The 14998-nt window shown below is 35.1% G+C and overlaps 1 protein-coding gene across 4 annotated transcripts in view; it reads right to left on the reverse strand.

Moving 5' to 3' along the window:
* LOC141461362 (neuronal calcium sensor 1-like) overlaps positions 1 to 14998 on the reverse strand; it is a 340287-nt gene that overhangs the window by 254070 nt on the left and 71219 nt on the right. The window contains exon 1 of one of the 4 annotated variants that reach the window (XM_074142350.1): positions 14227 to 14344. The exons of 1 other annotated variant lie outside the window; for it this stretch is intronic. The gene's annotated coding sequence lies outside the window, so the exon portion shown is untranslated. Of the gene's footprint in view, positions 1 to 14226; positions 14345 to 14998 lie in introns of those variants that run through there. 2 more of the 4 variants (XM_074142356.1, XM_074142362.1) reach the window with 2 other exon arrangements.

Genomic DNA, 14998 nt, shown 5'->3' on the forward strand with positions numbered 1-14998 from the left:
CTTCAACCGACGTCCCAGTATTACCTGAGATGTGATGAGAGTTTAGTTGCACGATAAGAGGATATGTATGGGATGATTGTGATCCTTGAAAATGTTTGTAACAGAACAAAAAAAAAAAAAGGATTAGATCTTTGATGTAGGGAATAGTCATGTGAGTGTGAAGGGTTAAATTTCATAATTTCCTGGGTTTTTGGGTGATTTTTAGGGGAGGAGAATTTTGGGCAAGAGAGAATATATATTCTCTTTAGGAATAGAAGCACTTGGTTAAGCCCCAAACTTCTAACCTGAAATCAACTTTTAAAATCTCAAAGATTTTTTGGTTTTTGTTTTGTGAGTTGAACTGAACCGCAGATTTCACAGAAGACATACCGACAAACAGAAATGCGCACAATACATTCACAGAATAATTTAGTAAAAAATCACTTTTTATGACTTCATCTGACATGATGGTAGAAACTTTTCTCATCATTACAAACTTCCCCTGGGTAGGAAGTGGAATAAAAAAAAAAAATATTGGTAAAACACTGGCTCGACTTCCTTTAATTACAGGCCCCCTCCACGAAGACAATAGATTTGACAAAAACTGTGATAAATGAAGAGAAATATTCCACATCCAGACCGCATCTCCACAATTTTCTCTCTCTGTCTTTCCCTTCAATCTCTTCTAAACTGAACTTCTGATTACTTTTCAATCTTAGAAATATCATGGGGCTGAGTAACGACGTTAAAGTTTGTTACATTGCGATTCTGTCCCCTTGTATTTTAGCGTTGTTAGATGTAGATTGGATTACAAGACGGCAGTAATCCTGTTGCCTCTGGAAACTGCAATAGTTCCAAGAAGCAAGTTTAGCAGAGCGGTTATAGGCAAGGCCCGCAAAGCTAAGATGTATTGTTGGTTAGTGGATTCGATTACCCGGTCTAGGTCTTGTATTTTATTTAATGGTTAATATGAGAAATTTATAGTGAAGTATGTTAGGCGGTTATAGGCTAGACCCGCAAAGCTAAGATGTATTGTTGGTTAGTGGATTCGATTCACGGTCTAGGTCTTGCATTTTATTTAATGGTTAAAACGGGAAATTAATAGTAAAATATGTGTTTGCTAGTCGCCTCCATCCACGGCACCTAATTTGATAGTTAGATGTAAAGTCAACCCAAAACAAAACAAGGCATTACTTTACCTTTTTGTTAGGTCCAAAGTGGTTTGAGGTTCAGACCCTTTATACCATTTCTTTGACTAGAGAAAGCAAAAATGAGGCATGATACGCTCGCAGAACTTACTAAATTCTTAACTTAGTAGCTTACAAAAGTTTTTGTTTTTAATTGAGTGATTTTATTTAAAAGTTAATTAGATTCATTGAATTAAATATAGGATCTCAATAACAGTATGTATGATTCTCTTTATAATGTATAAAATCTTGATCAAAGGAAAGCATAAAATAAATTTATACACATACGTTTATGTTGTATGTATGCTTTATATATATAGAGTTTACATTACCATAATATGATTTCCAATGTTGGATTTGCGAACTAAATATGTTTCTCATATCAATTTAGTATTATTCGCCCAGCCTTATTATACATCTGCATACATTACAATGGCTAGGGTTCACCGTCAATCACTCAAATATTGTATTTAGAATAATGCTAATTATTTGTTTGATTTATTTACTGCATTCTAAATTGCTTTTATTATGTAATCCTATTCAATATAATTGCTAATCAATATTCAAAATAATTAAAATTCAAAAGCGAGATATTGGGATGCCTATTTTTCGTAGAGGATTTACACAGATTGGAAGTTATTTCATTCGGTATATGTTTTGAAAGAAAGATATATAATGTGATACTGGGTTCAATTCTCAGTCCTGGGCTTTGTTTTTTTACTTAATGGTTAATATGAGAGATTTATAGTAAATTATGTTAGGCGATTATAGTCTAGACCCGCAAAGCTAAGATGTATTGTTGGTTAGTGGATTCGATTCCCGGTCTAGGTCTTAGATTTTATTTAATGGTTAATATGAGAAATTTGCAGTAAAGTATGTTAGGCGATTATAGGCTAGACCCGCAAAGCTAAGATGTATTGTTGGTTAGTGGATTCGATTCCTCAGTCTAGGCCTTGGATTCTATTTAATGGTTAATATGAGAGATTTATAGTAAAGTATGTTAGGCGATTATAGTCTAGACCCGCAAAGCTAAGATGTATTGTTGGTTAGTGGATTCGATTCCTCGGTCTAGGTCTTGGATTCTATTTAATGGTTAATATGAGAGATTTATAGTAAAGTATGTTAGGCGGTTATAGGCTAGACCCGCATTGCTAAGATGTATTGTTGGTTAGTGGATTCGATTCCCCCGGTCTAGGTCTTGGATTCTATTTAATTGTTAATATGAGAGATTTACAGTAAAGTATGTTAGGCGATTATAGTCTAGACCCGCAAAGCTAAGATGTATTGTTGGTTAGTGGATTCGATTCCTCGGTCTAGGTCTTGGATTCTATTTAATGGTTAATATGAGAGATTTATAGTAAAGTATGTTAGGCGGTTATAGGCTAGACCCGCATTGCTAAGATGTATTGTTGGTTAGTGGATTCGATTCCCCCGGTCTAGGTCTTGGATTCTATTTAATTGTTAATATGAGAGATTTACAGTAAAGTATGTTAGGCGATTATAGTCTAGACCCGCAAAGCTAAGATGTATTGTTGGTTAGTGGATTCGATTCCCCGGTCTAGGTCTTGGATTCTATTTAATGGTTAATATGAGAGATTTATAGTAAAGTATGTTAGGCGGTTATAGGCTAGACCCGCATTGCTAAGATGTATTGTTGGTTAGTGGATTCGATTCCCCCGGTCTAGGTCTTGGATTCTATTTAATTGTTAATATGAGAGATTTATAGTAAAGTATGTTAGGCGGTTATAGGCTAGACCCGCATTGCTAAGATGTATTGTTGGTTAGTGGATTCGATTCCCGGTCTAGGTCTTGGATTCTATTTAATGGTTAATATGAGAGATTTATAGTGAAGTATGTTAGGCGGTTATAGACTAGACCCGCAAAGCTAAGATGTATTGTTGGTTAGTGGATTCGATTCCCCCGGTCTAGGTCTTGGATTCTATTTAATGGTTAATATGAGAGATTTATAGTGAAGTATGTTAGGCGGTTATAGACTAGACCCGCAAAGCTAAGATGTATTGTTGGTTAGTGGATTCGATTCCCCCGGTCTAGGTCTTAGATTCTATTTAATGGTTAATATGAGAGATTTATAGTAAAGTAAGTTAGGCGGTAATAGGCTAGACCCGCAAAGCTTAGATGTATTGTTGGTTAGTGGATTCGATTCCCCCGGTCTAGGTCTTAGATTCTATTTAATGGTTAATATGAGAGATTTATAGTAAAGTATGTTAGGCGGTAATAGGCTAGACCCGCAAAGCTTAGATGTATTGTTGGTTAGTGGATTCGATTCCCGGTCTAGGTCTAGTATTTTATTTAATGGTTAATATGAGAGATTTATAGTAAAGTATGTTAGGCGATTATAGTCTAGACCCGCAAAGCTAAGATGTATTGTTGGTTAGTGGATTCGATTCCCCGGTCTAGGTCTTGGATTCTATTTAATGGTTAATATGAGAGATTTATAGTAAAGTATGTTAGGCGGTTATAGGCTAGACCCGCATTGCTAAGATGTATTGTTGGTTAGTGGATTCGATTCCCCCGGTCTAGGTCTTGGATTCTATTTAATTGTTAATATGAGAGATTTATAGTAAAGTATGTTAGGCGGTTATAGGCTAGACCCGCATTGCTAAGATGTATTGTTGGTTAGTGGATTCGATTCCCGGTCTAGGTCTTGGATTCTATTTAATGGTTAATATGAGAGATTTATAGTGAAGTATGTTAGGCGGTTATAGACTAGACCCGCAAAGCTAAGATGTATTGTTGGTTAGTGGATTCGATTCCCCCGGTCTAGGTCTTGGATTCTATTTAATGGTTAATATGAGAGATTTATAGTGAAGTATGTTAGGCGGTTATAGACTAGACCCGCAAAGCTAAGATGTATTGTTGGTTAGTGGATTCGATTCCCCCGGTCTAGGTCTTAGATTCTATTTAATGGTTAATATGAGAGATTTATAGTAAAGTAAGTTAGGCGGTAATAGGCTAGACCCGCAAAGCTTAGATGTATTGTTGGTTAGTGGATTCGATTCCCCCGGTCTAGGTCTTAGATTCTATTTAATGGTTAATATGAGAGATTTATAGTAAAGTATGTTAGGCGGTAATAGGCTAGACCCGCAAAGCTTAGATGTATTGTTGGTTAGTGGATTCGATTCCCGGTCTAGGTCTAGTATTTTATTTAATGGTTAATATGAGAGATTTATAGTAAAGTATGTTAGGCGGTTATAGGCTAGACCCGCATTGCTAAGATGTATTGTTGGTTAGTGGATTCGATTCCCCCGGTCTAGGTCTTGGATTCTATTTAATTGTTAATATGAGAGATTTATAGTAAAGTATGTTAGGCGGTTATAGGCTAGACCCGCATTGCTAAGATGTATTGTTGGTTAGTGGATTCGATTCCCGGTCTAGGTCTTGGATTCTATTTAATGGTTAATATGAGAGATTTATAGTGAAGTATGTTAGGCGGTTATAGACTAGACCCGCAAAGCAAAGATGTATTGTTGGTTAGTGGATTCGATTCCCCCGGTCTAGGTCTTGGATTCTATTTAATGGTTAATATGAGAGATTTATAGTGAAGTATGTTAGGCGGTTATAGACTAGACCCGCAAAGCTAAGATGTATTGTTGGTTAGTGGATTCGATTCCCCCGGTCTAGGTCTTAGATTCTATTTAATGGTTAATATGAGAGATTTATAGTAAAGTAAGTTAGGCGGTAATAGGCTAGACCCGCAAAGCTTAGATGTATTGTTGGTTAGTGGATTCGATTCCCCCGGTCTAGGTCTTAGATTCTATTTAATGGTTAATATGAGAGATTTATAGTAAAGTATGTTAGGCGGTAATAGGCTAGACCCGCAAAGCTTAGATGTATTGTTGGTTAGTGGATTCGATTCCCGGTCTAGGTCTAGTATTTTATTTAATGGTTAATATGAGAGATTTATAGTAAAGTATGTTAGGCGATTATAGTCTAGACCCGCAAAGCTTAGATGTATTGTTGGTTAGTGGATTCGATTCCCCCGGTCTAGGTCTTAGATTCTATTTAATGGTTAATATGAGAGATTTATAGTAAAGTAAGTTAGGCGGTAATAGGCTAGACCCGCAAAGCTTAGATGTATTGTTGGTTAGTGGATTCGATTCCCCCGGTCTAGGTCTTAGATTCTATTTAATGGTTAATATGAGAGATTTATAGTAAAGTATGTTAGGCGGTAATAGGCTAGACCCGCAAAGCTTAGATGTATTGTTGGTTAGTGGATTCGATTCCCGGTCTAGGTCTTAGATTTTATTTAATTGTTAATATGAGAAATTTATAGTGAAGTATGTTAGGCGGTTATAGACTAGACCCGCAAAGCTAAGATGTATTGTTGGTTAGTGGATTCGATTCCCCCGGTCTAGGTCTTGGATTCTATTTAATGGTTAATATGAGAGATTTATAGTGAAGTATGTTAGGCGGTTATAGACTAGACCCGCAAAGCTAAGATGTATTGTTGGTTAGTGGATTCGATTCCCCCGGTCTAGGTCTTAGATTCTATTTAATGGTTAATATGAGAGATTTATAGTAAAGTAAGTTAGGCGGTAATAGGCTAGACCCGCAAAGCTTAGATGTATTGTTGGTTAGTGGATTCGATTCCCCCGGTCTAGGTCTTGGATTCTATTTAATGGTTAATATGAGAGATTTATAGTGAAGTATGTTAGGCGGTTATAGACTAGACCCGCAAAGCTAAGATGTATTGTTGGTTAGTGGATTCGATTCCCCCGGTCTAGGTCTTGGATTCTATTTAATGGTTAATATGAGAGATTTATAGTGAAGTATGTTAGGCGGTTATAGACTAGACTCGCAAAGCTAAGATGTATTGTTGGTTAGTGGATTCGATTCCCCCGGTCTAGGTCTTAGATTCTATTTAATGGTTAATATGAGAGATTTATAGTAAAGTAAGTTAGGCGGTAATAGGCTAGACCCGCAAAGCTTAGATGTATTGTTGGTTAGTGGATTCGATTCCCCCGGTCTAGGTCTTAGATTCTATTTAATGGTTAATATGAGAGATTTATAGTAAAGTATGTTAGGCGGTAATAGGCTAGACCCGCAAAGCTTAGATGTATTGTTGGTTAGTGGATTCGATTCCCGGTCTAGGTCTAGTATTTTATTTAATGGTTAATATGAGAGATTTATAGTAAAGTATGTTAGGCGATTATAGTCTAGACCCGCAAAGCTTAGATGTATTGTTGGTTAGTGGATTCGATTCCCCCGGTCTAGGTCTTAGATTCTATTTAATGGTTAATATGAGAGATTTATAGTAAAGTAAGTTAGGCGGTAATAGGCTAGACCCGCAAAGCTTAGATGTATTGTTGGTTAGTGGATTCGATTCCCCCGGTCTAGGTCTTAGATTCTATTTAATGGTTAATATGAGAGATTTATAGTAAAGTATGTTAGGCGGTAATAGGCTAGACCCGCAAAGCTTAGATGTATTGTTGGTTAGTGGATTCGATTCCCGGTCTAGGTCTTGGATTCTATTTAATGGTTAATATGAGAGATTTATAGTGAAGTATGTTAGGCGGTTATAGACTAGACCCGCAAAGCTAAGATGTATTGTTGGTTAGTGGATTCGATTCCCCCGGTCTAGGTCTTGGATTCTATTTAATGGTTAATATGAGAGATTTATAGTGAAGTATGTTAGGCGGTTATAGACTAGACCCGCAAAGCTAAGATGTATTGTTGGTTAGTGGATTCGATTCCCCCGGTCTAGGTCTTAGATTCTATTTAATGGTTAATATGAGAGATTTATAGTAAAGTAAGTTAGGCGGTAATAGGCTAGACCCGCAAAGCTTAGATGTATTGTTGGTTAGTGGATTCGATTCCCCCGGTCTAGGTCTTAGATTCTATTTAATGGTTAATATGAGAGATTTATAGTAAAGTATGTTAGGCGGTAATAGGCTAGACCCGCAAAGCTTAGATGTATTGTTGGTTAGTGGATTCGATTCCCGGTCTAGGTCTAGTATTTTATTTAATGGTTAATATGAGAGATTTATAGTAAAGTATGTTAGGCGATTATAGTCTAGACCCGCAAAGCTTAGATGTATTGTTGGTTAGTGGATTCGATTCCCCCGGTCTAGGTCTTAGATTCTATTTAATGGTTAATATGAGAGATTTATAGTAAAGTAAGTTAGGCGGTAATAGGCTAGACCCGCAAAGCTTAGATGTATTGTTGGTTAGTGGATTCGATTCCCCCGGTCTAGGTCTTAGATTCTATTTAATGGTTAATATGAGAGATTTATAGTAAAGTATGTTAGGCGGTAATAGGCTAGACCCGCAAAGCTTAGATGTATTGTTGGTTAGTGGATTCGATTCCCGGTCTAGGTCTTAGATTTTATTTAATTGTTAATATGAGAAATTTATAGTGAAGTATGTTAGGCGGTTATAGACTAGACCCGCAAAGCTAAGATGTATTGTTGGTTAGTGGATTCGATTCCCCCGGTCTAGGTCTTGGATTCTATTTAATGGTTAATATGAGAGATTTATAGTGAAGTATGTTAGGCGGTTATAGACTAGACCCGCAAAGCTAAGATGTATTGTTGGTTAGTGGATTCGATTCCCCCGGTCTAGGTCTTAGATTCTATTTAATGGTTAATATGAGAGATTTATAGTAAAGTAAGTTAGGCGGTAATAGGCTAGACCCGCAAAGCTTAGATGTATTGTTGGTTAGTGGATTCGATTCCCCCGGTCTAGGTCTTGGATTCTATTTAATGGTTAATATGAGAGATTTATAGTGAAGTATGTTAGGCGGTTATAGACTAGACCCGCAAAGCTAAGATGTATTGTTGGTTAGTGGATTCGATTCCCCCGGTCTAGGTCTTGGATTCTATTTAATGGTTAATATGAGAGATTTATAGTGAAGTATGTTAGGCGGTTATAGACTAGACCCGCAAAGCTAAGATGTATTGTTGGTTAGTGGATTCGATTCCCCCGGTCTAGGTCTTAGATTCTATTTAATGGTTAATATGAGAGATTTATAGTAAAGTAAGTTAGGCGGTAATAGGCTAGACCCGCAAAGCTTAGATGTATTGTTGGTTAGTGGATTCGATTCCCCCGGTCTAGGTCTTAGATTCTATTTAATGGTTAATATGAGAGATTTATAGTAAAGTATGTTAGGCGGTAATAGGCTAGACCCGCAAAGCTTAGATGTATTGTTGGTTAGTGGATTCGATTCCCGGTCTAGGTCTAGTATTTTATTTAATGGTTAATATGAGAGATTTATAGTAAAGTATGTTAGGCGATTATAGTCTAGACCCGCAAAGCTTAGATGTATTGTTGGTTAGTGGATTCGATTCCCCCGGTCTAGGTCTTAGATTCTATTTAATGGTTAATATGAGAGATTTATAGTAAAGTAAGTTAGGCGGTAATAGGCTAGACCCGCAAAGCTTAGATGTATTGTTGGTTAGTGGATTCGATTCCCCCGGTCTAGGTCTTAGATTCTATTTAATGGTTAATATGAGAGATTTATAGTAAAGTATGTTAGGCGGTAATAGGCTAGACCCGCAAAGCTTAGATGTATTGTTGGTTAGTGGATTCGATTCCCGGTCTAGGTCTTAGATTTTATTTAATTGTTAATATGAGAAATTTATAGTAAAGTAATTTGGTAATTGAAATGTGAAATCCGGATGTGAAAAAATAGGCATTACTTCATTTCTTTCTTTTTTTAATTTTAAGTTACTTAAAACCAGGTGACTGTTATACCAAAGTGGAAATCAAGGAGCGCCAACTGAATTCTTGCGCCTGAAGTTGAAGAGTTAAAGAAGGTTAAGGTCTAATGATTCTTTAATTGGTGTAGAAATAATCTAAAGAACTTAAGTGAGGTTAATTACTTGTGGCCCGCCAGTTGTTTAACATAAAGGTCATTCGGTGGGGGTATAGGAAACGAAAGAGTCGGTGGCCCCATCGTCTTGGGGGTTTGCCCATGCTTTTGTGCAATGCAGAACCTTTGGTGTGAATGTAATTCAGTGGGGTAACTGGATAAACTTGGGGCTCTGATGAAAAGCTATTGTAACGAGACTGTATAGGGTTAAAGGTTACAGTGTGGTAGGATAGGTGCCCTTTGTATAATCAGTGATTTTTCTAAAAAAAAAAAAAAAAGAAGGTTCAGTGGTAAGGATCAGGAGGTTGTGCCCCAACAAGTGAACCACAGTTATGTACAATTTTCTTAATGTCAGAAAGATTATGGAGGGCGGCGTGGATGCTGCGGAAGTCCTACAGTGAACTAGAATTGTGCGGTTATTTCCGGCTGGAAAATTCAAGCAATTCCCTTTATTCCCTCTAAGGATCTATCTGCCTTTACTTCCTTTCAATTTACAAGTTTTTTTTACAGTAAATTGCGCTCATTACTTGTGTATGTTCGTTCGTCTTCAATAAATTAATCAATATTCAATTGTTTGCTATTTTAATTGCTTTCTGCGTTTCTAAGAAGTGTTTTGCTTTCTTTTTTTTTTTTGTTTCTTTTCAAGGCGTTTAATGATTGGCTTAGCGATCCTGAAAAAGAAAAAAACCTTATTCTTGGGCCAAAACAGTTTAATCAGGACCTCAATACTTCTTTTTCAGTACTGTGAAGAACCTTCTCTTAAATTACTTCAATGAGGAAGGAGCGCAGCACTGTAGTCTTTTTTATGTTAGTTTATCGTAGTGAATACAATTTTTTGAAGTCTCTTGAGTTCGAAAAAAAGTAAATATGTTTGTGTTTGGTTCAGTCAGCGTAACTTAAAAACAGAACATTGTAAAAAGTTCTAATTTTAAACTTAGAGTAGCCGCCATCAGGGTACCTACCAATTTGGTTTTATTTAATATCAGGAAAACGGAAGTACAACTTTACGATAATAACAATAATATAACCACAGTTGACGAGAATGTTATGATTCAATACACAATAAACATTTTTAGAACATTATTTTTGTAGATAAGATTCATAAAGCGATTGTTTTTCTGTCTGATGAACTGAGTTCATCAAACGCTAGATCGTGCAACTTCCCAATAGCGTGCACAATTCAGGATTAAGCATTGGCACAAAGCTTCAGTTAGCCCTACCATTTTGGTTTTTAAACTTCTCCAGGTAATTCCGATTTTAGGCCCTTACTGAGGCAGCTGTGTCGTAACAGCTTACATCATCAGTATTAAATTAATATTTTGAATAAGTATTAATACCAAAAATTAACGATCTTTGTTAAATTGAACCAAAATAAAACATATTACGATCCGGAAATGGTCATTTAAGCGTTTCACCGCTGAATTTCAGTTACTATTTCCCCCCCCCTCACATTTAAGGGCGGAAACTGCAACGTACAAGTAATATTTACTTGTGCCCTATTACTTATAACTACCTAGTTTCTAACTTGTTGACATCAAAATGAGCAAACACTAACTAATGAAGTTTGTTAGCTAAATCTTGCAAGTGACCTGTCGTGACCTGGCTAAGGTTTCAGATCGAAGCTGGGCTTCAAGGGAAGCTAAAATCTCTTAGCGTACCATTTATTAATACTTCTTTTTATTAAATATTAAATAAGTAACAAACATTAATAATTAATTTAATGCTCAAATGTGCAAATTGTGCCTTCGTAATTTATAATATAATTTTAATATCCATTAGAACATCATTTATTTACATGCACACTTTAAACGTACAAAATTCTTATATATTTTTCCATAAATTTAACGGATATGACATTTACTAATTACAGGAAACAGTACGATACAAAATTTAATAAACAAAAAGGAAATAAGATATAAAGATAACAGGAAAGAAGAAAGATTACTGCCAAACGCTCGTCGTAGTAACTTGGCTCATCTTCATAGATGTAGTAAACAAGGCTGGTGATTATGCCTGCTATCCTGTCTAAGGGTAGGCTTGCCACCACAGGGCAGAGACAGGCGAAGGAGATCATTAAAGGCTATTCGGCCAAGGCTGACTGCAGAATTAATCCGTCAAGGCCGTGTGGGGGCTATAAGGATAATTGTGTAGGCCTATTAACTGCAGGCTCAGAAAACACATGCCTAGCATGGGCCTGGCAGATGATAGCGTTTGTAGGTTCTGTCAGAAAGAGGAGGAGGAAACGGGCACTGCACTGTGTTGTGTCAGTGTGAGGGGCTTGTCTGGCTAAGGATGTTACTTCTCGGGGGAGGTAAAAACCAAGACCAGGTGAGCTTTACCCAAGAGTCGCTCTCCCAGAATTAAGAGTCTTGGTTAAACGGACAGGTCTGGAGGGTGAGCTCTAGAGTGAGGGGAGCCACAATAGATCCAAAAAGGTCGCAGTGGCGTAGGCCTTAAGGGCCGCCCTATTAGAATCGAATCTAATCTAATAAAAAAAACAAGTCGAAAGCCCTGAAGATGACCCCCTAGTCCCTAGGTCGAAAGCTTGGCAATAAAAAAAAACAAAAAAATATGCCGGAAATTGGCAATAATCTTTCTTCCCTTTGGAATTGACGATTCAGCCAATAAAAAAAGAGCAAAAAATGAACAATACTTTGCAATAAAATATTTAATTGAAATATAGAAAGAATGTACGCGAATGAATAGATAAATAAAATGTAAATACATAATATGTATTTATTAATTTGAAAAAATAATCGTGTCTGAACAGGAAATTGTAGAAATATTACAATTTCTATTAACTTCGAACTATTGGAAATAACATAAATTAAAATTTTACCGGCTGTTAACAATTTTTTAATTAATTTTAACGATTTTCTTTTACACTGTTATCGACTGTTTAGCAGGAAACTGTATCCGGCACCATTTTACTCGAAAAAACATTTTTCATTTTCCACGAGTGTAAGTTATTTGATCTGTATGGTATACAATGTATTTAGGGAAATTTCAAAATTAAAACTGCTGGATAAATTTTGGAAGGAATTTCAAAAAAATCGAAAAATCAAATTTAATGTTACAATCAATATAGAAAGAGTTTCACATAGCTCAGAATTCTATGTCACGTTAAATTCTCTCTGATATAAAAATAAGTGATTCATTTTTTGAATAGTTCTAAACCGGAACACCCGCAAAAGACGTTAGAGAACTAGTAATTCCTAAAATGGGCGCGCAAAAAGAAAATCTTTTTTTCCAAAAATGTCGAAAAAAAGAGACCTACACACAGCGAAATAAAATCAACAAAGTGATAACTTTTGATAGGAGAATATTCTCATCGCCAAGTCCAGTACACACGATGGTAGTCAAATGAAGTAATAAGATGTTACACAAAAATTTTATTTTCTTTATTCATCTTTTAATTACATCACCAAGAAATGGGGGAAAAAATAACTATTAAATTGACTAAATTTTTGAACAAAAAAAAATAATTAAAAAATTACGACACACAAAATTACGACAAAAATATTTCAAAATACTTGTAATTTGAAATACGAATATTTGGCTTAGCTTCACGATATTTCAAAATTTTGCACGATTATTTAGAATGATTCCAATGTTTCTCTATTAAAATTACTCTTAAGTAATAATTACTTAGGTACCAAAAATTCCCCTGTCTTCCCAAAATTCCAGTAAGAAAAAAATAGTAATTTTGTTTAGGGAACATAAATAGAACTTTATAAAAAACTTACCGGGTAATGGAATAACTTTATATAAAACCAGCCATAACACAGTTTAAATTACTAAAGACCGGCTAAGATTAATTTTAATAAAAATTGGCCAACATTTATTAAAGCTGAGGAATTTTGTTTCTTAGTAAAAATTGAAAGTTTAAAATAAATAAATAAATTTTCAAAAATTTGTTGATAGTGAGCTCAAAACTGAAAATTTGTTGATTGTGAGCTCAAAACTGAGTAGTTTTTATTTTTAATTAGTTCGAGTATAATTATAAATTAATTTAAAAAACAAAAATTTGTTGATAGTGAGCTCAAAACTGAAAATTTGTTGATAGTGAGCTCAAAACTGAGTAGTTTTTATTTTTAATTAGTTCGAGTATAATTATAAATTAATTTAAAAAACAAAAATTTGTTGATAGTGAGCTCAAAACTGAGTAGTTTTTATTTTTAATTAGTTCGAGTATAATTATAAATTAATTTAAAAAACAAAAATTTGTTGATAGTGAGCTCAAAACTGAGTAGTTTTTATTTTTAATTAGTTCGAGTATAATTATAAATTAATTTAAAAAACAAAAATTTGTTGATAGTGAGCTCAAAACTGAGTAGTTTTTATTTTTAATTAGATTAGATTAGATTAGATTCCATCGGGGGAATTGGCTATTCAGCCTACGCCACCGCGACACCATATTTTTAATTAGTTCGAGTATAATTATAAATTAATTTAAAAAACAAAAATTTGTTGATAGTGAGCTCAAAACTGAGTAGTTTTTATTTTTAATTAGTTCGAGTATAATTATAAATTAATTTAAAAAACAAAAATTTGTTGATAGTGAGCTCAAAACTGAGTAGTTTTTATTTTTAATTAGTTCGAGTATAATTATAAATTAATTTAAAAAACAAAAATTTGTTATAAAGCAACAAAAATTAAAGTAAAGAAAAAATATAAAAATTAAAGAAAAACTTAAATGGTTCTTGTTTTTTTTTTAGATTTTTAATTGAAATTAAGCGTAGATCAGCAACTAGGATACGCCCCGAGTGTTCTCGTACGTTCTGGGCAATATGTAAACGATCTTCAACTGAATTATTGGTTACCATATTTCGTAAAGTTGAATTATTGTTTTTTTTTTAAATATTGCATTTATTATTCAGCATAATTATTAATTGATTAGTAATAAATCTTAAAACTTTAGCATATCGTTTAAGTGGCTTATGGTGTAGGGGCTAAAATTGGGAAAGATCGGAGAATTCTTACAAGATTTTGCATGCGATATATCCATTGTTATGGTGAAATCAAATAAACCAGTCTAGTTTTCGCGTTTAATCTAAAAACATACTTTTGGTTATTTTTTTTGATAATGATTTGTAGAATTTTTTTTTTTTGTTTATTTTGTAATTTGTTTTTAAATCAAAGATTTAAATTTTTTGCACAATTTAAATTTATTAAATTTTTGGGTTGAAATTTAAAGAACAAAAAAACAAAAATTCAAGGAACACTTACTTTGGTTTGTTACCGTCCGGAGTGCGGTGGTATACTAGTCGCTGGGAGGCTTCCCTCGAAGTCTCCTAGCAACCCTTTCAGCTTAGCCTCTGGCTCACTCCTTCCAAACGGCATGGACGAGGGAAGTATGGCGACTCATCCACAAACCTCCCATCATGTTATACCCTGGAGAGAGAGGACACATTCACTCACATGCGCTCGCAGCCTTAGAACAACACATCCACTACAACTACTAGAAACATATCTATATATAGGAACTAAGAGTGATTTTCTCTCTCTCTCACACACACAGGGATGGAGGGAATAAATTGGAGTCTAGCGAAGAGAGAGGAGGGATTAAGAAGAACAAGAAATGAAATAGAACACACTAAGTGCGTCCTGGATGTTTTATCGTTTCTGGGTGACAATTTGATGGAAGACATCATTCTAGGCTCTTGTGAGGCAAGAATGTCCAATGGTTTTGGAGTCCTTGTCTTTTTAAGATCTGTAATTATTCTTAAATCTCATCCTTGTAACTCCTCATGCTCCTAGTTGGGCAGACCCATTTAGCGCTAGGTCGAGCAACAGTTTTGCTGCTTGTCGAGTCTACCATCCAGTGCTTCTTAGGAAGAAATGATGAAATGTGCGAAGGGGAACAGAGCCTTCAAGAGATACCTAACTCTTCCTGATTAACACGAGGGACTTGGTAGGAAATTTGATTCCTTCCCTCCGCCGCAAAAAAAAAAAAAAACCTGCGCAGTTACCAGATGGTAACTGGAGAATATACCAATCT

This window comes from Rhodnius prolixus, unplaced genomic scaffold (genome assembly GCF_049639745.1).
Source record: "Rhodnius prolixus isolate KJV_2025 unplaced genomic scaffold, Rpr scaffold_6, whole genome shotgun sequence".
NCBI lineage: Eukaryota > Metazoa > Arthropoda > Insecta > Hemiptera > Reduviidae > Rhodnius > Rhodnius prolixus.